A 24,555-nucleotide genomic window follows, 5' to 3' on the forward strand; every position below is an offset into this window, starting at 1 on the left:
TAAAGCCCTTTTTATTTTTAAAGCAAACAATGTTTACCATGAACAAAACATATAGCCCCCAATTCACAAATGCATCCATCAAAAAAAACATGCTGAACTTTGTCTTCAGTGGGACTTATACATATGATTAAAGGTAAGTATGTATTTCAGTGCTTTGCTAAATAGGGCTGAACTTAACCATGTGATTTAAAGTTTTGCTGAATTTGGGCCTTTAGATATTGCCCACCATTTAGATTTCAACTTTTGACGAAGTAGTTCTATGTTCTTTAAAAAAGCGTTTGAAGCATTTGTTAATAACATCTAATAGAGCATGGAAGGATCCAGAGTATATTAATTTAGGCTTTCAGGACAGTTTTTGCTACCCACATCAGAAATTGCTTTTGTACCCAATCCTCAGAAATACTCCCCGCTTGCTTGGGCATGTATACTGAATGAATAATGTGCCCATCCCAAAAGACATCTTCTATGGCAACAAGCTTAATAAAAGTCTCTGGAGTTAGAAGAAGCAGCAGTCTAACTTAGCAGAGGAGAAAAGAGCATACAGAAGGGCAAAGCCCAAATGGTCAAAATATCACCTTTAAATGTGATAGATTCAGCAGAGATTACCTCTCTTGAATGGGTCTCTTCGGCCATTTTTTGCAGTTGCCATAAAATCAACTGAGTAAATTCTTTACCTCTCAGGGGCCTATATTCATGACCTTTCAAGACTGAAGCATACCTACTATTACCCAAGGAACATAAAACCTTTATCATCATAAACCATGACTTATAAAACAAATTTGAAAAATGATGGAAAAAACACTTATATGTATATCTTGAGCCAGATTCTCATCTGCCATAGATTGGCACAGCTTCTTTGACATCAATGGAGCTAAGTGGATTTATACCCTCTGAGGATCTGATATGAAATATCTGGAAATTAACAACCTGTTCAAATGAAAAAAGTAATGGCTCCCACATAGTAACTGAGTTTCAAAAAAATTCCCAAGACCACTGGTAAAAAATCTTCAGTGGGTGGCACAACATTAAAAAATCACAGATTATTTCAATAGTAATAGAAATGTAGCTGTGTTAGTCTGGTCTAGCTGAAACAAAAACAGGACTATGTAACACTTTAAAGACTAACAAGATGGTTTATTAGGTGATGAACTTTCGTGGGCCAGACTCACTTCCTCAGATCAAATAGTGGAAGAAAATTGGCATGACCATATGTACCAAAGGATACAATCAAAAAAATGAACACACATGAAAAGGACAAATCAAAGTTCAGAACAGAGGGGTGATGAGAGGGGGAGGTAAATGTCTGTGAGCTAATGATATTAGAGGTGATAATTGGGGAAGCTATCTTTGTCATGGGTAAGATAATTAGCGTCTTTGTTGAGACCTAGGTGTAAAGTGTCAAATTTAAGCATGAATGACAGTTCAGAGGAGTCTCTTTCAAGTCTGGTGTTAAAATGTCTTTGAAGCAGGATGCAGATAGTTAAGTCTGGCCCATGAAAGCTCATCACCTAATAAACCATCTTGTTAGTCTTTAAAGTGCTACATAGTCCTGTTTTTTTGTTTCAGATTATTTCAAGGACATGCAGGCCTTTCTCAAATTACCAAAATATATTTTCCAAAATTATAATGTCACATCCTTTAAAACATACAGGAGGAAGACAAATAGTACCTTACTGATTCAGCTGTGAAAATCTGTTGTGAAGATGGTATTAAATTAGTGCAATTTTGGCAATTGCAATATTAGAAAAATAATATTGTTCACTATTTTCTACATGGATCCACTTTAAAACCTCTCATATGTTTTTAATGCATTACTTAGCATTTAGCAATAACCACTTCCTCTTCAGTCTTTATCCTCTTAAGTCTTTGAACTCATAAAACTACATTGTCCTGACAATTGTTATAAAACCACAGGGAAAGCAAAACCTTTTTAGCTCACGGTCACAGACTTCAAAGTGTTTTTGCTAAACTTGTTCTATGTGAAAATAAATTTTAATTAGTAATGGGCCAAATTTGGATTCCAAAATATGAGCTCTGTGATGACTTAGGAGCCTCAGTGTTCAGTATTTTTACTACATACACAGTCAGTGTTATGGGAGCCAATGGGAAAAGTGAAATGTCAAAGATCTTACATCTCTGAGAAGAGAAAGGGAGCTTTCCCTGGGAAAAGAGGAAGGGAGATTAATTTTTTCTACTAATAAAAAATGGAAAGGAGATTGATAAGATCCCACAACCCCATGAACTGTATAAATAATGGAAACATTCATTTTATTACTAACATATTTACCTGGTGTTGATCAAGTCCTTAACTCAGTTAAGGGTTTTTTTTTAATGAAAGGAATATGTATGTGCTTTATTTAAAAGACTGTATTTTTCAAAATACAGTGTTATTTTTATGTGTTTAATTTTTATTTTGGATTTCTTACAAAAAGAATTATTAAAATTAGTTCATTTAATTTTTTAGTAATTTCTTTAAATGGGAATTTCATCAAGTGTATTTTTTCCTTCAACCCTATAAACTCTTGTCATTCATTATGTTTTAACATAAAAGGACTATGGTCAATTTGGTTTCCAGTGACATTGTCTTCTAGTTTTCAAAACTGAAGCATTAAATTTAGCTGTGCCAAAACAGAGCACTACTCCAAATTTCTCCATTTTATCTCTTTTCTGTAAGGATTATTGAGAAGAAGTCCTATTCCAGCTCATCCTGTTTCTGGCTCATATTAGTTCGGTCTCTTTCAACATTTGCTCAGTTATGTCAATTTTGAGGACTGTGCTTGCTTTTGTCTCTTTTCTGTCACCTTTTTGCCTGGTTTTATGGGAAGCAATCCTATTCCAGGCACATACCATTGTCCTGGAACAACCAAAGCCTTGTGTTGCTTTTAAGTTATGATAAGAGCACGCAGTATACCGAATTTTGTGGTCCTTGCTCTTACCATTTAGGAGTTCTTGAACAGTAAGGTATCACTCAATGTGAGGAAGCCGAAGAGAAAGAAAAAAATTAAATTTCACTACAAATAATTTTCAATTTTTCCGCATAAGGATTTTTTCCTTCACAATTTGTTAATTTTTAATGAAAAAATGGGAAAAAAAGTTTTTTTTTCTCTGACACTTTTAGTGCATTTCTAAGATAGGAAAGAAATCAGATTAGGAAATTCTATCCTCTATTTCCAGGCAAAGAGAAGATGGGAGGTGTGAATAAGAGAAAAACATGCTCTAAAACTAAAAATATGTATTGGAAAAGTTTTTAAAACTTCTTCATTTTTAACAAAATATTCAGAGAAATAATTTTAAATAATCAACTAGAATAATAATTACCATTTTTTACTATATGCTTGAGTATTGGTAAAATGTGACACTGATTTCAGTGGCAATTTCTCATGTAAGAGCTCAGTAACCTGACTGCATTTCACTCTCTAGCAACAAATGTTTGGGTTTTTTTTTCTATTCCATGAAAATATATTGCTGGTTGGTTTTTATTTGTGTTCCAAATCTATAGTTGGAGCTATACTTGGCACATAGCATGTTGTCGTGTGTTTAAATTTACTCAGACAGGTCTCACCTTCTAAATAAGTACTTTTTAACCATTATTAATGTCAAGAAACAAAGAATAGGGTATTTCTATGAGGTTTTATATCACCTCTCAAAATATAACAATAATAATGCCTAACAATAATAAAGATAGTTTTAGTGAACCCCAGCACTGAACCAAGATCAACAACTAATGAATCATTGCCATATCTCTATTTCCAACGTTTGAAACAGTTGAAGTTGAAGCTTATATCATTTGACATTCATTGATAGCTGACGCAAGAGGGTTCAGCAATCAATATCCACTCTTTATTTAAATATTTCCCTGTCCAAAAATGGCCATCTAATCCAGCCAAAATCTGATTAATATCCTGCTGCACATGATCATGCTCTCACCTATAACTGGTTTTCATTATTCCTATTAACTGAATATGGCAAAGTACAAATTCAAGTGTTCAACTTTGCTTACCATTATTGTGCTATAAAAGCACACTTAGAGCAGAGGATGATCTTGGCCCAAAAAAACCTCCTGACAATGCCTTTGAGGCATGGAAAAAATCCAGTGAACTGTTAAAAGTACAACTTACAAAGGGCTGAAGGCTTTGCATGGGATGATGACAAGAAAATCAAGACCAAATGCAGTAGATATGTTTCAGATTAACTTGTTTCAAGTCAACTAATAGCTAAATCCTGGCAAAAGGTTGAAGGATTCTTAAATATAACCAGATTAATCAGGCTCAGATCAAAGAATATTATTTTAAAAGTCACAAGAAATTATGCAATTGCAATAGTAAATACAATTTAGGGGCAATTTACAACTTTATTATTCCACCAAAACCAAAATGTAGGTAGGATAACACAAAGGATGTAGGGTGTATTGATTATTACATATCAACTGATGTAAGCCCCACACTAGCAAGTTGGTGGTGGAATAAGGAGGCTGACCAGTTCCCCACTGACAATGAAAGATTTATGGAAAGCCTGTGAACCCAGCTGTCCTCATCTTGTTACACATGCAGCCTATGTTGGGCATGTAGAGGAAGATAAAAGGAGAGGACCTAGACTAAGTGAATATGAACAGAGGATAGAGTTCAGCTGCTTTTGGTAAGTGAAAGGACATTCAACACAAGGACTTAGTTACCTCCCCACCTTCTGATTGCTGTGTGAGAAGGTGCTGTAATAAGTTACAGGCTTCTCTCAAATTAAATTATTGTATGGGAGATACCACAAGAGATTCTTCACCTAATAGCAGAAATGAGGAAGGAACAGATATTTTGAATGGATAACATGGTGCAAAATATACCTACACTCCAAGGCAGACGCTTTATGCACCTAGGCTGAGAAGAATCTTCTAAATGCAGAAAATGTCTAGCAAGCAACCTATAATAAAGGATCCTGACTCAGAGTGTTTCACTCCGGGTATCTCTACACTGTGGAGCTATTTCGAGATGCCAGAAGTATCCCAAAATAGTTATTTTGGATCTATTGAAGCAGCCCGTTAATTTTGAAATAGATTTTGAAATAATGGGAAGCTTATTCCGATGTCCTGGTAGCCCAAGAGGGTTAAGGGACATTTTGGAATAGCAAGTTATTTCAAAATTTGGTGCTGTGTAGACAGTGCCAAATTATTAAATAAATTATTTCAAAATATACCCAAAATAAACTATGCAAACTATGCATAGCTTATTTTGAGCTAAGGATGCTATCTGGACTCCCCCTCTGGAAATTAGGTGCTCTGTAGCTCAGAATCAAAACTGTTGGCCCCCTGGCAGGACCCACATGAGATTATCTGCCAGATGAGGCTGATGAATTATGGAAACTGGCAGTCAGATCTAAGGAAAACCTAACAAACATACCATGTCAATCTCCTAAAGCCATGGAAGGCCTAGGAGTAGTCTTCATAGCTCCCTATACCCCAGAGACCAAAGTAAGGGCCACAGTCAATACACCAAGGTCTGTATATTAAGACATAGCAGAAGGTTCAAGCCCAACATCTGATGGCTGCCTTTTCTATGGTACTTTCTACTTGGCTTGAGCAAAGATACCTCAACTTCCACCACATTCGAATTGAGCACAGACATCAGAGAAAGCCCATGACTACTTTCTGGAAGATCAGAGAGGCCATGAAGCAGCATGTAGAATCTATATTGAACCTTGGGGAATAACCAAAGATCATATAGTGATTGGAGAAGTCCAATAACGCTGGTCCCTAAGCCAAATGGGACCATCCAATTTTGCATTGACTTTAGAAAACTTAATTCCACATTGACAAATTCCTAGATTAGCTGGATTAGGCCAAATACATTACCACTCAAGATCAGAATGATAATAGCTTCTATTCCATAGAGGTCAAAAGGCAAAATGCCAATTAAAGCATTTCACAAAGGAACAAATATGTTTGCAGTGTCATACAACAGAAAGCTAGTTCTGAATAGGAAACTTTAATAACCCTACCTTATAAAATTTAGACAGTGCATTTGAAACAACTTATTTAGGGGAATAATTGTACACAGAAAGAAACAGAATTATATTAATAGGTGCAATTGAGACACAGTGCAAGTATAAATAGGAGATTTGCTTGGCCCAGTTGTGGTCCTAACTCAACCCAGCTTATGCTATTATCAGTTTTGCAACAAATGTAGAAAGAGGTTTTTGAATACTGAAAATTGTTTGGTACTCCCTTTCTAATTATGCATTCATTGTGGTTTCATATGTGCTATGTAAACAACTTCTAATAGCTCATTTCTCCCTTAAAACTTAAGGAAAATAGACTCTAGAACCAAGAAGAAAATGACTATAAAGGGGAAAATTATTTTCAAGTGATACTGAATGAAATTTTTTCTTTAACTTAAAATACATAAACCCTTTTTTATAGGTTCCCTTTTGCCTCCATGCAGATTTCTAACTATAATTTCTCAATATAGTGGATGTACTCGAAAAGGTCCATCCGCTCTTAGAGATATTACCAATGTCAGTGATATTCTTGGTACTAAAAATGGGAAACTACTACTGTAACAAATAATACCTCTAAAGCTATGGTTAATGTTTTTAGTGTGTCCTAAGTATGCCATTATTAATTTATTAATTATTATTATTATTATTACTGTTACAACAGTGGCTCGATCAAAATCAAATCTCCATTGATTTTCAAACACAGGGACTGATAAAGAGACATGCAAGTGAAACCAAAATCTGTCACCCTACCTTTTTCCCTTTTAGCAGGATAAATGTGCCTTCTCTATTTCTCCTAGGCTGTGTCCAGACTCAGAGGTTTTTTCGAAAAAAGTAGTCTTTTTTCGAAAAAACTTCACCTGCGTCTAGACTGCAGCCACGTTCTTTTGAAATTAAATCAAAAGAACGTGGCTTTTCTTTCGACGGCGGTAAACCTCATTTCACGAGGAAGAACGCCTTTTTTCGAAAGTGCTCTTTCGAAAAAAGGCGTTCTTGAATGCCAACAGGGCTTTTTAGAAAGAGAGCATCCAGACTCACTCGCTGCTTTCTTTCGAAAAAGTGGCTTGCTTTTTCGAAAGTACTGCTTGCAATCTAGACGCTCTTTTTTGAAAGAGGCTTGCAGTCTAGACATAGCCCTACTGTTTTCCAATACAGGCAGTCCCCGACTTACGCGGATCCGACTTATGTCGGATCCGCACTTACAAATGGGGCTCTCTCGCCCCGGAGGTCGAGGTAGCAGATTGCTATCTGCGAACTCCGGGGCGAGAAAGCCCCGTTCGTAAGCTGCTCTGGTTCCCCTGGTCTGCTGGAGACCGTCTCCAGCAGACCAGGGGCACCGGGCGGGTTCCCGCGCTTCTGAGGCTTTGCCAGAGCAAAGCCTCAGAAGCACGGGAACCCGCCGCTGCTGCCGCTTCAGTCCGGGTGCCTGTGGTCTGCTGGGGACGGTCCAGAGCAAAGCTCTTCTCCCCGTGTCCCTGGTCTGCTGGGGGGGGGGGGGGGGAGCGGCTAGTGTGCCCCCTCCCCCCCCCCCCAGCAGACCAGGCTTTTGTTTTGGACCCTGGAGCAGAGCAGCTGGGGCACTGCCAATTGGTCCTGCAGCGCCTCTCTGGGCACTACTGGACCAACCCGGCAGCACCCCAGCTGCTCTGCCCCAGGTCCTGATTCAGCTGCTGCTGGTCAGTTTCAGCAGTGGCTGAATCAGGACGCCTGGGGCAGAGCAGCTGGGGTGCTGCTGGGTTGGTCCAGTAGCGCCGAGGAGCGGTGCTACTGGAGCAACCCAGCAGCACCCCAGCTGCTCTGCCCCAGGCATCCCCAAGTCAGCTGCTGCTGAAACTGACCAGCGCTGACTACAGGAAGCCGGAGGCAGAGTTGTTCTGCCCCAGGCTTCCTGGAATCAGCGCTAATCAGTTTCAGCAGCAGCTGACTTGAGGAAGCTTGGGGTTCTTAAGTTGAATCTGTATGTAAGTCAGAACTGGCGGTCAGTTTCAGCAGCGGCTGAATCTGGATGCCAGTTCCGACTTACATACAGATTCAACTTAAGAACAAACCTACAGTCCCTATCTTGTACGTAACCCGGGGACTGCCTATACATAGGTAGAAAAAGGAACCCACTAGAGCAGATACAGGTACATCTGTCAGCCTTTAAAATAAAAGTTTTCATATTTACTTATATAGAAAAAAATCAGATGAATCTGGAGTGTTCTGAGACTAAATTATTTGTAATGGCATTAAATACTCATTCACGTGATTGGATCAGATTTGGACAAGGTGAGTATGTTATATATGTATGTGATGGTATGATTTGCACTGGTTTATATTCTTTAACAGTGTTCTTCATTTTTAGGTTATTTAAATTGGGGATTTTTGTTAATATGCTTCATCATAGTTAAGGCTGACTTTTTAACTTTGTAACACTTTCATGAAAAGTACATTTCGAAAACATTAATAAAAACATTCTCTAGTCATGTTCACACAAATATGTAGCATTTCCCTTTCCTGGCCCCAGGAATTCTGATTTGTAGCAAGTGGAGAGGAGTGCATTAGAATGTTTTTCAATAACTCATGATGCTTTAAAGGTGGAAAACCATTGCCTAAATTTAGGAGACCTCTGCTCTTTATTGAAAATACTTAAATACTTTCCTCCATAGAAAAAAACATATAGAAAGACAAATCTTTGCTAAAGCAAATAAATGTGGTGCTCCCATGGTGATTTAATGGGCCGGGGGCTCTGGCCGCCACTGCTGCTGTGGTAGTAGCAGCAGCAGCCAGGATCCCTGGGCCCTTTTGACTTGCTGGGCATGAGGGCAACTGCCCCTTTTGCTACCCACTCCCTGTTGATACGTCTGGGTCTCAGTGATCTTCTCCCCCTGCACTCTCCCACACACACACAAATAGCTAGGAGTGGAGAAGACTAGGATAAGGACCTGAAGCTCTGCTGGGGCCCAAGCAATTCTTCTACATTCATAACTGATGTAGCAAGGTCAGTCGTGTCAGGGCAATGAGCTACCAAGCCTAGCGGTACTGGGGCTCAGCCTGGACAAGCCCTGGCACAAATTAAGCACCTAGAAACAAGGAGGAAAAGGGGCACTGTGATTGCTGGGGCTTGGAGACGGGGTCTGAGATAAGAAGTCTGAGGAGAGGAGACTGGCACTTGGGCAGAGAAGGAAAATGGCACTGGAACAATGAATCAGGAATTGGTAAAGGACATAACTGGGAGAGGAACAGGTTGAGTGGGACTGGACAGAAGGGGTTAAGCTTGGGGAGGAACCTACAGAAATGCCTGTGCCCACTCAATCATGCTCCCTTCAGAATCTGGAATGGAATCTAAGATGTCTGAGTCTCACCACTCTTCTGCTGTCAGTAAATGTCTGTGAAATCCACTGGTGCAAAGTTCCCCATCCTCCTCTAGTGCTGGTCCACCTACTGGGTGACAGCCTGCTACTGCAATGAGTTACTCTTGTAGAATCAACAGCATAGACCTCTCCCACTTGAGCTAATGGTTCCTTTGCTGCTGCTGCTCATCCATGGGAGTGCCAATAAGATGACACATGATGGAATGTGTGTTGTTTTTCTATTTCCTTTTTTTAATTAGGAAATTGCACACACAAACTATTTTCAAAGACAATGTGATTAGTAGAGTCCTGCGCAGATACATACATATCTGCATCCATATCCTCAAAAATGAGATGTGGATATCTACATCCACAGATGCGGACACCCATGGAGTTACTCTGGTACAAAAATCGATATCTATTGTATTTCTGCATCTATATCTGCAAAAATGAACCGTGGATATCTGTGTCTACATCCACAGATGTGAATACCCCTGGATATTAAGTGGATAGCCTCAGATTTGCAGGGCTTTAGCGATTAGCATGTGTGCAATAGCGAAAACTGTAAATGCCTTTCCAATAAAGGTATGCTAGAAACAAACTATGGAAATCTATCCATTTTCTGACTCATATATTGGAATGCAGGGACATTTTAAGACATTTTTACTAAAATTTATGTGAATTTATCTGACTTGGATTTCTCTGGGGTAATTGTTGTCCTTGTATTACCTTAATTTTTTAATATAGCTTGCATCTCAAAAAACAGTTTTCCATTTTTCTCACTTATTACAGTTTCACTTCTATAATGTAAAAAAAAAATATCACATTCTGTTCCATGGAAAATAATTGCCACTAGTTGCTGTAGGCTCGACTGTACATTATCTTCTCTTTACATACATTAGCTAGAATGAGGTGCCAAACGTGTCTTCTGCTATAAAAATATTCTCTTAAAATGCTATAGAGTTCTGTACATTTTCTATAGAAGAAAACCTCTATGAGAAGTTTCTGTATTTGGTCTATGGGATTGCTGATTAGAAAATACTTGAGCAGAAATCATTATGGAGTAGAGGTACTGAAATTCCTATACAAAATGTAATTCCCAGATAAATAAACATTTTTTTAAATCTTGAAGAAATAATATTTATTCTGGCCTTTACCAGTATTTTCAATGTGTTGATAATGAATTGTGTGCCTTCAGTTTTATTCACCTCAGTTTGGTAAATATCTCACCATAAAAAAATGAAAACAAATACTTCTGACTCTGACAGTCACTCAGGGAATCTGGGAGCAGACTACGGGATTGTTCTGTGTCACTGATCGCCTGACCTTGGGTTTCCAACAAAACCATTAACACTGTTGCCAAAAGATGCTCTGTCCTTATATTCTCCTTTCAGCAGCTGCTTGCTTGGCTCTTGTTTGGGTACCCCTTCTGGTGCCAGATGGCTTGAATTTGAGCACAGCCTCATTTGGGTCTCCCTTTGTTAGAATCTTTTTTTCTGGGAGTTACTGCAATTGCCAAGCCTCGTATGTTTATTGTGTTCACTTACCTCTTCACATCAACAGCTGATAAGACGTATTACACATCCTACATTTTCCAGCTTCTGCTTAGTGATTTACATGTTTATTTAGGTACCAGAATGTGACATCTCTCTATTTTTATGTCCCCTTTGCCTAGCCATATTAGCCTTTCCTTATTTCTCTGGGCAGTGGGGAGATAAGAGCTGGAGAGAACAGTCTACACTCAGTGTGATTATGGTGGTGGTAATGATGATGAGTGTTTCTAGTTATTCTCATTCCTTATAAAACCTAAAAATATATTGCTGGAAAATGGTATCCTACCTATCTAAATGTATTGTGAAAGTTCTTCATTATTTTTGACACATAACTTCATACATCTGAATATGGAAAGAATCTCTCTACAGCATATTTGAAATGTTATAACTTATAATACAACCTGAGCACGAGGCTAATCTTTATTTGAACCAAGTCCTTTGCCACCAGAAGAAGCCTATAGAATGAGATAAGGAATGTTAGTTCTGTATCACTCATGTTACAAAGCTTGAAAGAATAGAGAAGGGCACACTGTTAGTTATTTCTAGAGACAATATTAAGATTGTAATGAGAATAGAATGGCATAGCATTTTCATTCTCTTGACAGGTATTGCAGTAAGAATACAAAAGGGACAAAAATGTTGTCTATTTTTACTTGTCCAGAAGGGAAATAGATCTGGCTAAAACAAATTTTGGGTGCAGAACATGGGCAAGAAAGCATTTATCAAAATGCTACGCCCAGCTCAGTTCAGGAAATGCAGACTCAGTTCCCGTATACAGTGCACTAATCCTCTCTTTTCCAAACTTCATAAATCCTATTATGTCAGATGAACACTGAGCTCAAATCATAACCTTCTTCTGAATCACAGTTTGGGTTCAAGTTAAGGAAATCACAAAAGTAGAACGGTTGCTTGAAAGAGAAATAGTCACTTACGACATCAAAGAGGGATTTTTTTTTTAATCAGAAACTCCCAACCATTAAGAGACTGGTTATAGATAAGCTTGAAGGAACACTAAGCAGAAAGATTAGATCTTGTCTATACAGCGGGAAAAGACACACTACAATGCTGTGATTTCTAAAGCACACTAATGTACTGCACTATATAGACCAAGGATGGGCAACTGGCTTGCATGCTGCCTGCCAAATCATTTTATTAGGCCCACCAGAGCTCAGCTGAGGACAGGTAATTTGGCAGCACCAGTATCAGGAAGAAAAACAACAAACGGTGGGAAGAGGACTCTGCTTACCTGCAGATGCACACTTATCATCCTGTGACAAGACACAATGGGCCAGAGCTGGAGCTGGGCTCAGCCCTGCAGGACAGGAGCCACCAATAAGGCATGAATGAGGGGTAAGTTCACCCTGCAACATACCCTTGGACGTCCCACTGCCTTAAGGCAAGACCTAACCCCTCCCTTAATCTTCTCGCACCTCCTTTGGGTAGGACCCAGTTCATTCACTCGGCCAAAACGTTTAAGAGAATTTTGCGGCCTTTTACCCTGTTGGTACAAAATGAAAGTTACTTTATTGTACACACTTTTAGTCTGCACCAGCAAGATATTCACAAATCACATTAGTATGCTTGGGGCCACCCCCCTCCCACCTTGGGGCCACCCCCCTCCCACCTTGGGGCCACCCCCCTCCCACCTTGCCAACAGCAATTCTGTTGGCAGCCCTGACTGGTTGCCTAAACAGTGCAATTTGAATACATGTGCAGCTCTGGCTAGAGGAGCGTGGGAATGATTATTCCATCCCACAAGATAAGTCAAAGTCTTAAAAATTTTAACAAACTGAACATTGAAAAGAATTGTGGGTCAACTGAATTATTTCAGTTCCAATCATCTGAAAACATTTCATTTTGGTTTCGACCTTTTTAATGAAACAACCCCCACACACATACCCAAACTAGAAATTAACTGAAATTTCTAAATAAAGGGTAATTTCAAAACTGAAAATCAAAATGTTTGTTCTGAAGTGTCAAAACATTTTCAAAACTTTTCCTATTTTTTCCCTAAATGAATATTTTGTTGAAACCAACAAGCTCCTGCAGGAAGTTTTGGTTTTGACGAATTGACATTTTCAAAGAAAAAGAGTTTTGCTGAAAAAATTCCTTCCCAGTACTCTGACTCAGTGTGACTGGAGCATAAAGTGGTTTGACTTCGTGTGAAATGCCATAATTTTGCAGAGATCTGGCCTTCCTCTGATCACTCACTACATTTCAAAGCAATGTTGCATGCTTTTGAGCTGCAAGGGGATGGGGTGATAGAGACCAGAGGAACTCTTTCATCCCTTTCTGACTAGACTGGTATCTGTTCTACCACAGCATTTGATGACCTGTGTGGAATGACCTTGTAGTTTCAGTCCAGTTCTTAGTTAATATATATGATGGCTTTGCAGAACAACAATCATTATTGTTACTAATTAGCATCCAGTCTTGACGGTCTCATCAAGGAGGCCAAGAACTGAGCCTGATTCAGTTAAGCGTTTAAGCATGCACTATTACAGTTAAGCATATGTACTTATGTACTTTGTCAAGTCAGGTCTGAATGTGTGTGGAAAGTGTACCAATAGCAGATTTTTGTAGCAGATTTTTGGATTACATATGAATAACACATACGTAAAAGCACCCAACTCTTATCCTCTGCCTTTCTGACACTTTAGAATTTGGTTTAGATACCTTTGTAATGCTCTGTCATTCAAAGTTGTGCTTGTATTGGTTCCCATTAGTAATACTACATAAAAGAATCAGCTACTAAAAAAATGAACAGGTGGCTCTCTCATTAATCATCTAAGATATGTTTCAAGAGCAAGAAAGCCTTTTAGGATTTCCTGCACTTAATGCAAAAATGCATTTTAACTCTAAACATGGGGGAAATCCCATAATGGAGGTATTTAAAGTTGGATAAATGGGCTGGAGCTACCCAAATTCAGGCTAAGCTGTAAGCGGAAATCTATTTTATATGTTCCATGGGGAAATGGGAGCTTATACCTTGCTATGGATAGTTTCTGACAGGGACATGATATTGTAAAAAGAATCCAAAAACAATGGCCCAGCTCCTCTTTTGTACAAAAACAGGGAATCTTCCCTGTTGTTTAAGAGTAAAGTTAGACTCAGCCTGTAATTTTCTTTTTTAAGTTTGTTAAACTTCTGTTTTTTAGGCATGCTGCCCAGACACCAACTGTGCTACTTGAAAGTGTGAAGCATGACAAGAAGGCAGGGATATCCAAAAGCAAGGCAATTCCAATTCTTCTGAGCCCTTAAATCTCTCTCCCACACACAGTTTTCAAACCATATAGGTATACTGTATATGCTGAATGAGTGCAGTCACAAAATTGAGCATCATTTCTTCTACTCAAGTTTTGGTCTAGTTAAAACTTATCTCAGTGAGTCAAATATTCCCTCAGATACACTGAGGTAAATCTGGAGAAAGTTAATTCAAGTCAGCAAAGTTATTCCAGCATGGCCCCGGTCTACTAAATCTTAACTATGCCAGAGTACCTGGACATAGACATTTCCAGTTTCCTTCCATATCCTGTTTCTAATCTTCCTACGCACACTTCTTTGTACCTTACACTTGACACATCCTCTGTCAATCCTTCTTTTCTTTCAAATCCCTCTTCACAAACTTTTCCCTCACAAACTTTTAACCAATATCCACATTCTGGGGAAAAATGCAAATGGTAATAAAGGAGCTAAAGTGATGTGCAATGATAGGTCACCTCAGTAAATAATAATAGCTATTTATATTACAGCAGCACCTAAAGGTCCTGACAGAGGATGGGGTCCCTTTTGTGTTAGGTAGGCAGTGTATAAATACATCCCTGTCCTGGCGAGATTACAATCTAGATAGATGCACGGAAAGTGAAATGACTCATCCTATGTCACATAGCAGGTTAGTGGCAAAGGACCTCAGGTCCCTTGAGTCCAGTGCCTTATCCACTGGACAAGGTTAATTTATTTGATGTATTCCTTCTTCCCTGTCTTAATCTTGCCTGATATAATAGCCTTGAGTCTCTCTCTCACTCACTGGTACTCTATTTTAGACTCTTATTTAGCAAGTTATAATGTGTGAATGAACCACTATTCCAGCCAGGAGCCCCACTGAGGTCAATGGGTCTCCACTTCAAAGTAGAAGTCCACCAACTTCTAGCAACTTGCAGGCTTGATGCCTTACAATCTAAGGCCTTAGATAAGAGACCATGATCCTAACTCTGTGCCATTATACCATTTTGCATGGCTAGTTACTTGAATAGACTTACTTTAGTGTCAATCTGGTGTAAAGGCCCCATTTGTTTAATTGCTGTGTAATGTACCATAGAGTCCTATGACACTAGAAGCAAATATTTAATCATAATGATTAATAGCTTTCCCAGTGAAGGACTTGAGGGGAAAAAGACCTGTGACAAATGGGGGTTGCATGGTTTGAGATGCACATAGTTTTATTATGTGTGCCAATGCTTCTTTGAAATGCTGCATCCGTACTGCCTGGCAGATTGCTCTTTTTGCTTGTTCTAATGTCTTTCCTATTTTCTTTCTCCATCCACCAAAAGCCAAGAAATTAAATTCCAAAGTTTTGCCAATTCTGAATTTCTGAAAATTTAAAAAAGAGTCTGTTTGAGGGTTTGTTTTTGTCTCATCTATAGAATGTAAAATTTTATTTTATTCAACAATATTTCATATGTCATGTTTATTGGCTCAGAACAGGTTTCCTTAAAAGCACTGTCTCTGTATCTGCAATGGCGAAATGTCTAAAGTTGGAATACATTTGTTTTAAGTAATAAATGTAACTATTTAAAAAAATCTATTTACACCTGTGAAAGTGGCAATCAGTCTTAGACTGGAGTTGATCAAAATGTGTACATGGGATTTTAAGTCAACCCTGTTCGTCTCTGCAGCAAGAGAAATAATTGTATTTGTCATCTTAAAGTGGAAAGCTAAATAAAATTTGACTCTAGTGCTGCATGTGTTGCTTTAAGTTCCAAACCCTCATAAGCCATTAGATTTTAGAGTTTTCAACTTGTCTTATTCTTTACACATGAAGCGTAAAATAGAGACGGGGTATATGAATTAATGAATATATTTGTGACAAGATCTTTGCACATTGCTTATAAGCCTGCTGTCAAAGTTATTAATGCAGAAACTGTCTCGCATTAGTGTGGCAGAATATCTGTTTTGCTCTGTGTAAGCACCTAATCAGGCTGCTAAGTCTATAGGAGCACATTTCAGATCCAGCAATAACACCTAGGCACTGCTGTCTAAATGTGTTGTTTGGAACTCTACTTGCCAGACCACTGCTTTAATTTATTGGCATTCACACTTCATTTAAGGATGGGTTTGCATTTGGACAAAGTCTTCGTTTTCACTTTTTCTGCCATTTCCTGAGGAAAATATGCAATTTTGTACTGCTGAGTTACTTTTCAATTGTAGGTTTGTTCAGCAACCATTTTCGCCCAAAGTAAAGATGTGTATGTGTACGTTTTAGGCAACAGGAGATACAAGTTAATGCACATATTTTTCCATTGGATAGCTTTTCATTTTAAAAAATAAAGGTAGCACTCATACAAGAAATGCAGTTGATGATTCATCACTTCTGTTTACCAAATGACATTCAGAATTGCTCTCTAAACCCAGCATACATGGGTGGCATGGCTAAAGATCTACTGTAATTGCCATAAAAATGTTTCCATTAAATATGCATATGTCACCACCGACACAGTTCATATATAGAGATATTGCCCGGGTCATAAAATTTTGAAAATTTCAAATCCGGATGGGTCATAAGATATTAGTCTTTAAACCTAAATATTGCCTGGGCCAATCTGACTGAAAGAAAGAACTGTACTTGGGTAGGTAGGTGGTTGTTTGAATGGACATTGCTTGAATGGACTTGTTTGAAACTGCTCTGATTTTTAATGTTACACATAGGTGCTATTGAAAATTTTACTTAGTGATTAAGAGCCCAAGATTTATTGAAAGTCTATGGTACTTAGGGTCATACATCAGTTAGGTGCTTTTGAAAAATTTACTTATAATCTTGATTAAAATAGATTAGAAAACAGAGTACAAGTGAAGCAGGAGAAAGTATAACAAAGAAAAAACCAATACTATTTCATCATGAGATTTATTAAGTGCACTACTCAGTTAATACTGATCCGCTGTTGAAGTTTCTTGCCTTTGTTACAAAAGTATCCTCATCAGATTAAAAGGCATTATCCCAATATACATCAAGTAATCAAGAGGAAAATGTCTGAATTACACTAACAGACAGGGCTGACATATTGTGGATAGATAGTTTAGATATTTTAGGTGCTGTCTATTCAGTAAGCTTCAAAAACACTTTCCAAACTCCAGAGTTCCTTAGAGTTCTGTGAAAATACCATTAACTTGTGATGTCTACAGATGTTTCTTTTGGTTTTCATTTGCCTATTTTATTTGCTGCAGTGTTTTTATCTTAGTGTTTTGAAGAGTTCTACGTTTCATTTCTAACTGAGATATAGGGCACAATGCATTCCTGTGTAGAAGCCTGGCATGAAGCTGTTATAAATCACATATAGCACATTTAAACTTTGTTCTAGATTTTTGCACAGAGCTGAATTTCACTCTAAAATTGAATTAGAAATTAATTGTAGTGCTCTTCTCAACAGCTGCAAAACAGTGCTTTATCTCACAGGAAAACTGAAACCATAAGAAACATAATTCAGTTCAAAAGAGGTCTTAAGTGATGAAAGATCTTGTGCTGATCCTTTGCAGAAGGGTGAATTTTACTCATATATATTGTAGTAAGTTGTATTTCTGCTGCATATATGTCAGAATGAAGAAACTGTTATAAACAGAGCAGAAACAATGATAAAAACATTATCCCATTAAGATTTTTTCAAGATTTTAAATGAATTTGGTTTGACTGTTTCCACTCGCCATTTGGGTTTGCCTTCTGCAAGTATTATAGCATAGAAACTAAATGGCAAAAATGTCTGTGGAAACAGTAATTTTTGAGAGAATATTGCAGAATATTCATACACTTATAGCTAAAAGTAGCATGTAAGAGTTAAGTATCATAACTACAATTATTAAAAAGATGACAGCATAAGGAAGTGGTAGAAAGAAAGAGGAGTGTAAGGGTATATCTACAATACAGCATTATTTCAAAATATCAATATCTTATTTCGAAATAACACGTTTACACACAAAATGCATTTCAAAATAGCTTTTTGCTATTTTGAAATAGCGTGTCCACACTAATTGGATGCTGAATCACATTTAAAGCCAGCCAGAACTGGTTCCAGCAGGACATCAAGTCAGAAGTTACCTTGTAGCCAGGGCGGCCAGCAGGGCACCCTGGGAAGGGCTGGAGGCCCCCTATTTCGATATGCATCTACAGAGTGCTTATTTCGAAATAGACATTTCAAAATTGGTGCTGTTCCTCATGGAATGAGGTTTACCAATTTTGAAATAAGCTCTCTGCTATTTTGAATTAATTTCAAAATAGCAGTTGGCTTGTGTAGCCGCTAGGAAAGTTATTTCAAAATAATGGCTGTGTAGACATACCCTAAGGGTATGGCTACACTAGCCACCCTAGTTTGAACTAAGGTGGCTAATGTAGTCATTCAAACTTGCAAATGAAGCCCGGGATTTAAATATCCCGGGCTTCATTTGCATGTTCCCGAGCGCCACCATTTTTAAATGCCCGGTAGCTCGAACTACCTGCCCACGGCTACACGTGGCACGGGCTAGGTAGTTCGAATTAACACTCTTCATTCAAACTACCGTTACTCCTCATTGCAGGAGGAGTAATGCTAGTTCGAATTAAGAGTGTTAATTTGAACTACCTAGCCCATGCCACATGTAGCCGTGGGCAAGTAGTTCGAGCTACCGGGCATGTAAAAATGGCAGCGCCCGGGAACATGCAAGTGAAGCCCGGGATATTTAAATCCTGGGCTTCATTTGCAAGTTTGAATGACAACATTAGCCACCCTAGTTCGAACTAGGGTGGCTAGTGTAGCCATACCCTAAGAGAGAAAAGAAGTAGAGTGGTAGCAAAAGAGGCAGGAAAGGAATAAAGAAAAAATATTTTATATATAAATTGCTGTGAATACCTTTGTGTGTGGGGAGGGGAGAGGTAGCAAGGAAACTTAGATTCTTGTGATTGTGATTGCCATTTGTGATTTGATTATGACCTTGAGACTTATTCAGACACCATAGTAATGAGCATCATTAAAGGAAGGTTAAATGGATCAGACAGAGAAAGTGGGTGAATTAAAACCAAGGGCATGTGGACTAGTTGTTCCACCATGAGTGCATTTGGAAATAACCAGGTGATGTTTTGAGATGCTCCTATTATACTTTGTTCTGCAGTTTTATATTTATGCCTCTTCTGCTCATTTTCAAACAAGAATAAAAAATTAAGAACCTAACTTTTTTCCCTTCTATGTCTCACTCAAATGCTCCTAGAGTATGTGCTACTATAGTGAAATATTTGCATTAGAAACTGCAACCATAAAAACACAAGTGTGTGGATGGTGTTGCCTCATGGCAGTAAGCACTTTTTTTTAAACTAGCAAATGCCAAACAAACTTCCTTCCTTTACTCATCCAACTCTAAAACACAGTAGTTAAATTAAAGTAGCAATGAAATTGGAGTAATAATCAATTTTGAGCAAAAGTATCCAATTTTTAGATATTCATAGCTTCAAAACAATGTATGGTGTATCAGACTGCATTATATGTTTGTGAAATCGGTGAAAAGCACACATAAATCCGAGACATTGTGGGATACATTTACAATGTGTTATGCAACATTCCTGCCTGAAAGGAGGTTACAAAAAATACTGTGGAGCATCATCTAGAGAAGATGTAATGGTTCTTTCCAAAGCTTTTTGTATTCTCCAATAAAGCAAGGAAAACACTGGAATAAATTGCCTAGTGAGATTGTGGAATCCCCAGCACTGGAGATATTTAAGTGCAGACTAGATAGGCATTTATCAGGGATGATCTAGCTGGTGCTTGGTCCTGCCATGAGGGCGGGAGACTAGACTTTATGACCTCTCGAGGTCCCTTCCAGTTCTAATATTCTATGATAAGGTTGTTCACAGGAATCTTGTCCAAAGCCCATCAGAGTAAATGGAGGCCTTGCCATTAACCATGATGGGCTCTGGAGAGGGGCCTAGGGTGCAGCTATTTCTCTGTGAAGACATTCAGCATGTCCATACATTCAGTGAGAAATACAGCTATAAATAAAATAATTATTTGTGTAACAGTAGTGCCCAGTTGAAATCAGGACCCTACTATGTTAGGTTCAGTACAAATTCATAGCAGGAGAGAGTTACTGCTCCCAAATTGCTTACAGTGCACATAGACAAAACCAATGAACGATGGGATGGGAAACAGGGACATGTAATGATGAAATGACTTGCTCAAGATCAGTGAGTGCCTCCTGAGCCCCAGTCCCATGCTATATCCACTGAATAATGATCTCTCTCCACTTGGCATTTTAAATTGCACACCTGGCATTTTAAAGAATCTCCTGCTATAAAGCAAAAGCCAGAGGTTAAAGTCCCAGTGAATATTGCACAGACAAGTCTCACCTTGACATCATAGAGCAAACTTCTGGCACATACAGAGTCCCAGTGGTTGCATTAAAAGTGGCCAACCACCAGACTGAGATTTGCCTACAAGAGAACTGTCCCAAGAAACACAACAGTACATAACACATACAAGTACACAGCCCATCATATATGTACACATATCAACAATACTGGTTTGCCAGAATTCTGCCACTTCAGAAGATCTTGAAAGATGAGACCAACAGCCATTTTGTGCCCTTTCTTGAAGCAAATGAAAAGTGAGAGAAACAGCAGTTACCCTTTGTTAAAAGGACTTTAGTGTATTATAATACAGGGGAAGAGCTCTCCTTTTGTTAATTTATTACTATCAGCCACTACATGTACAAACTACTCATCTGAACTGGCCAGGGAGCATTTGTTACAAGGAAAGCTTTCTGCTGAAGGAAAGGCTCTCTTTCTGCAGAAACTGCATTTCCATCCATGTTTAATGCTTCCTTCACATCCTAGAAGCCACTTCAGTGTATCTCTGACAACTGCACAAAATGTTTTCCACCTGGAATGAAATCAGCATTACTTGTGCTTTCACTGTCTTTATCATCATAGGTCGTTCCCCCCTCCCACCTCCATGGTATCTGGAATTCTCAGAATGTGAGCAACAAATCCATCACTGACTTGCACCATGTGCAGTCCCATTGATATAAATAGAATTAGTGCTCAATTTTGACCTAAAACATTTTATAACTTCAAAGGGGGTTTTACAGTAAAGTTCTCTTTCTGCTATTCACTCATTCATTCTATAGTGACGGAATTCTAGTTTGGGCCCACTTTTTCACTCTGTCTCAGGTTTGCTAATGTACCCCTCCCTTTGTAATCCAAGTGTTTCACTAATATTCCATTTTCTTATAGTAAGGAGCTGCATTATCTAGTGTTTAAAGCAAGGAACCAGGTTTTGTGTCTGTGTCTTGTATGTAATCTTAGGCAAGTCACAATGTATACGCCTTAATTTTTTCTATTCTGTATGCATTCTAGTATTATTAAACTTAATTACTTGTCACATGCTCTGAGATCCTATGGTAAAAGATACTCCAAAATGGGTTGGTGTACACTTTGTCTCAACAGGCTGCTATCCTAAAATATTTCCATAGGAATAGCCCTAGGGCACATCTACACAGCACAGTTATTTTGATATAACTGACGTTATTTCAAAATAAAAATGTGAGCATCTACACAGCAATTCCAGTATTTTGAAATAAATTCAAAATAGTCAGTTTATTCTGACTTCTGTAAACCTCGTTCCAACAGGAATAACTCCTATTCCAAAATAGCTATTTAAAAATAGCAGTAGTGTGGATATTCTATTTTGCTATTTTGAAATTGCTTCTCCCCAGGGCCATTCAAAGGAATTACTCCCCAGTGCTTCCTGGGGGGTCTAAATTGAGGCAGCACGTCCACATTAGGGAAGCCTGCCTTGGACTAATGTTGAGGCTTGCCTGTAGCGTAGACGTGCTATTTCGAATAAGCTATTTCAAAGTATTTCTTTCAGAATAGCTTATTTTAAAATAGGTGTGCAGTGTAGATGTACCCTTAGTGAGCTGGGGAAGCAATCCCTCTGCATTGCATAGTTCCAGCAGTAGAATGAGTGGTGTTTGGAGCACTATGCTTCATATTACAGCACTAGCCCTGATTACAGCAGTATACACGGTCCCCGATCAAAGCAGTAGTTAAGCCAGCTGAGCTTCAGGAGCAATTAGAGAATCAAAAGGAATACCAAGACTTTAGTAGGCAGTAAGCCAGGGTGGGAATTTATAGTTGCTAGCTTACTTGATACTGACAAGCAGAATGGACTCTGATATCATAGGACATGTCTACTGTCTATACTGCAGGAAGCCAAAAGAAGAACACTCTTCCTTTGATTTCTCGTACTCCTTGTGAAAGCAGAATTACTGACATTGACCAGAATGTCCCCCTCACTTCAAATTAGCTGACTTAACTAGATCGCTAATTCAAATCCTGGAAGATAGACAACGACAGCTTCAATATTCCTCTTGTGCCCACATAGTACATGGTAAACCAAGGTGCATCTATGATCCCTCCATATAGGCAAGACCTTAATGGAGGAAAACAAACTCCATAGTAGTTTTGATTCTATTTCAGTTAATTGAAAGAAATATACATGAAGTCTGGAGTGAGAATTCACATTTTACTTGTGCCTGTTTCATTCTCAGGAATAATATTATAGAGTTAGCCAGTTGAGATTAACATCACACTATAAATATCATTTAAAGATCTCTACTTTCATTAGCAAATATTGTGGATTTCAGTAATTTTTGTTGTGGATAAATCAACAGTGTTTTAGTCAGGGTCAAAACATGTGTGTGATCAAATTGTGGAACATCCAACAAACTAGAATTCGGCTTTTAAAGGGCTCTGTGTTCATAGTGCTACTTCATCCCAGACCTTTCAAATGCACATTTTTATTTTAATTGTTGCTTTGAAAAATTGGCTGAATAGTTTCATGTGATAATAGATGTTTTTGACTGAACTCTCAGGAAGCTTAACAATGGTGTCTGGCTAATATATAGTAGCAATTTAGCAATCTTTCCACTGTCTAGACAGACTGGGTCATAATTTCATTTCAGGATATTCTTAGCTAGAACATACATTGGATACCATATATTTCACAGATAGATATAACTTAACTATTTTTCTTAAACCACAGTGTGCACAACGGATCCATATAGTAGTATTTGTATTCAGGTTCAAGAATTTTATATTTAACTTTAAATATTTATTCGTATGTAGAAACAGCTTGATTTTATCATAGCATGAAGTCCATGAAAACAGATGGTAATAGTGCTGTGTGATTCTTTAACATTAGGCTAAGCTGAGAAGTGTGAAATGTCACTTTCCACTGGCTGCATCAGAGTTGAATAGATTTTTAGGCCACATATACTCATTGTCCAGTGCGAGCAGAGTAGGGTTACCATATTTGAACTTTCAAAAAAGAGAATACTGCTGAGAAAGAGTGTATCTGTATCAGTATCTACCAACTCCCATTGTATTAATGTGTTATAAATATTATAACATATTATTATATATTATATAGTACAGTGAAACCTTTGTTATCCGGCACTCGGTTAACTAGAAAACTTTGTTAACCGTCATTGCCCCCAGCCATAATACTGTCACATCTTCAGGTGCACAGGCCTGGTTTGGTTTACCATGATTGGCTTACCAATTTTTTATTTAAGTAGTACTAATCATCTTTAACTCAAAATAGAAATGTGAGACCAGCTGCCTCACACTACAAAATTACCAATATTAATAACTTGAATTTTACTATTACTGTCCATTGCTTTTTCCTAGATTGATGGGACCTTCAGATAACCGGAAATTTTAGATAACCGGAATGCCTTAATCCCTGAGCGTACCAGATAACACAGGTTTTACTGTATATATAACACAACACATTCATATAACGTGAGTTGGTAGATACTGATACAGATACATTCCCTCTCAGCAGTGTCCTCTTTTTTGAAATTTCAGATATGGTAACCTTGGAAAAGAGAAGTCAAGATTCTAGAAAATCAGAAGCAGAATCATTAGAACCATTCAGAAGAAATCTACAGAAAACATTCAGGCCACTTCTATTGACTGTTTAGGGTTAGAGTGGGGAACCAAAGGCCTGAGGGCTGGATGCGGCCCCTGGCTTGCTTGGACCCAACTCCTAATGCTCAAGACTTGCCCCCTAACATTGGAGAATCTGTGCTGGTGGTCCCTGCCATTTCCCTGCCAGGCTAGAGCACACAAAATCTAATAACCTGGGCTCCTGTAGGCTCTGGTGTATGAGGGGAATGTGGGAGGTATCTTTCTCCTTCTCACGCAGGGGCCACGTCTCACACATGTGTGGTCCCAACTGATTTTTCTGTGGGTCAGCAGTCCCCAACCCCAGAAAGGTTCCCCACCCCTAGTTTAGGGTGTGAGTAACTGGGCAGCAAATGTGGGAGTGACAGACTTGAAATGGGGGGAGATCCTTAGTAGGGGCTTTAGATCAGTAAAAAATGAACTTTTCTCTTTCCCATCCAAATACAGTAAGTGCACTCTAGAAATTCCCTCTAAATTAGTCATT

The 24,555-nt window shown here is 38.5% G+C and overlaps 1 long non-coding RNA gene across 4 annotated transcripts in view; it reads right to left on the reverse strand.

Moving 5' to 3' along the window:
* The window catches only part of LOC142829848 (uncharacterized), an 85,268-nt gene that overhangs the window by 53,595 nt on the left and 7,118 nt on the right, over positions 1-24,555 (reverse strand). The window contains exon 3 of one of the 4 annotated variants that reach the window (XR_012904708.1): positions 15,176-15,457. The exons of the other annotated variants lie outside the window; for them this stretch is intronic. This is a non-coding gene — a long non-coding RNA (uncharacterized LOC142829848). Of the gene's footprint in view, positions 1-15,175; positions 15,458-24,555 lie in introns of those variants that run through there. 4 annotated transcript variants of the gene reach the window in all.

Source organism: Pelodiscus sinensis, chromosome 6 (genome assembly GCF_052426305.1).
Source record: "Pelodiscus sinensis isolate ZL-2025 chromosome 6, ASM5242630v1, whole genome shotgun sequence".
Lineage (NCBI taxonomy): Eukaryota > Metazoa > Chordata > Testudines > Trionychidae > Pelodiscus > Pelodiscus sinensis.